Genomic DNA, 2,021 nt, shown 5'->3' with positions numbered 1-2,021 from the left:
AAGTTTTAATTGCAAATAGTACTTTAGTTGTTTAAGAATGAAGCAATTTATATGAAATGTATAGTGAAATCTATTAATATTCTAATCCAAAGGCTTTCACCTGCCATGGTCTAGGGAAATAATTTTGTAGTGAGGCCATGAATTATGCATGTATCAATGCCTTGAGTAAAAATTTGAGAAAGTCAAAGGTGTATATGTATGGGAAAGTTATAAAAAGTTGAAATTTTTTTATTAAAGATCATCTAGAGCCCTGGTCACATCAGGGTAGTGGTTACACATTGGGCTGTGATCTGCAAGGTCAGCAGTTCAAACCCACCAGCAGCCCTGCAGGAGGAAAGCCGGGGTTTTCTACTCCTGTAGTTAACAGTCTCAGAAAATCAGGGACAGTAATGTTCTGTCCTATGGGGGTTGCTTTGAATAGGCATCAACTCCATGGCAGTGAGTTTTTTGGGTTTTTTTGTTTTTGTTTTTTTACTAATATTTCAAACAGCAGCCTTTTGGAATGAAGTCTTATTACCAAACTTGCTTAAACATTTCTATAATGTATAGTGCATTGTTTGAGTTAGCTATCAAAATTATGTCTTAGGGCAGTTGAGTATCACTACCAAAGGTTTCCCCAGGCATACTATTATTTCACACTTGGGGAATGCTGTTCTTTATTTCATCACTGTAAGTTGGAAAAGTCATAGTGCCTGTATTGGCCTGCAGTAGAATCAAGAGAGAAAATGGTAAAAATCAGCTATCTGCTGTATTTGGACCCTCCAGAATTTGCAATTGTTTATACTAGGGTTACATTGATCAGATACTGCTTTGTTTTACAAACTGCATAAGTAAAATTTCTGGGTCTGTACTGCATTGAAATTTTCTTCATTTAGGTTGGTTTAGTGAATATCCAGTAATTTCGCAACTCAACTCATTCCCAGAGTTAATGCATTAAGTGAAAACAAAAGTTCTAAACAGTATAGGAACAAATGGTTGTTATGTTAGTTTTAAAAAAATCCTAACAGTTTATTCTGGTCTGATACTTTCGGGTTCTTACTGTTTATTAAAATAGTTTCCGTTTATAAATATATCTTTAAGCTAGGTTCCTGCTTTAAGCTATAGTGTTTCTCAAATTGTATATCACCTTGAGAAAAACCTAGCAAATAGTAACAAGAATTTTACTTGACATGATTTAGTGACTTGAGAAATAGTTTCTACCAAGTAGGTCTGTACCATGTCAAGACCTCAATGCACAGAGAAACTACCAAAAAGGGTAATATTATGAGGATCCCTAGTGTATAGAGTGGGGCTTAAATATTTTTCACTCTAGACCCCATTTTGCCTTAGGAATTTACAATATGGGCAATTACTGCCAGAAACACCTTGGGGTTAATTAGTATACATAAATTTTGAATTAGTATTTGGTCATTGCATCTTCAGAAAACTTTTGCTGTTGCCAATTTTTTTGCACTCCCACACAAAGTCATGACTCGGTTTAAGAAGCTTTGGAGAGAAACCCAGGTAATATAGTGGATTAAGCATTGGGCTCACAAACTAATGGGTGGGGCGGGGCTCTGGGGGATGAGGTTTTCTGCTCCCATAAAGATTTACAGAAGCTCTCGGAACATTTAAAGAAAAAGTTCATACTTCTTTGGGGGTTTGTTCATCTTTCAGGTTAACTGAAGAAAACATCTATGCTCCATTAATACTTCTGCTAAAATGACTTGAATAGATCACAAAATTGAGATTTTCAGTTTGCTCAACAGGTTTTCAGTCCAAATAATTCAAAGACGTCCTATGTCCTAAATTGGGCATTTTACTTATTTTTTTCCTCATCAGAGGCAGTATCAGTGACCTCTTTAATTGGCAGTTTGGTCATGCCTTGCCTTTGCAAAACCACTGTACAGTGAATCGGATAGGAAAGGTCTTTTCTCCAATGCAAGGAAAACAATTGGGGTCAGTAACAAAGCCAAAGGCGTGGGTGTTTAGGACATTCTTGAAAACAGGTTGCAACAGCCCTACGATCTTTCTTATATTAA

The sequence above is a fragment of the Echinops telfairi genome, unplaced genomic scaffold (assembly GCF_000313985.2).
Source record: "Echinops telfairi isolate 266 unplaced genomic scaffold, ASM31398v2 ScPeMD7_18;HRSCAF=68, whole genome shotgun sequence".
Taxonomy (NCBI): domain Eukaryota; kingdom Metazoa; phylum Chordata; class Mammalia; order Afrosoricida; family Tenrecidae; genus Echinops; species Echinops telfairi.
Note: the sequence above shows the minus strand (reverse complement) of the source record.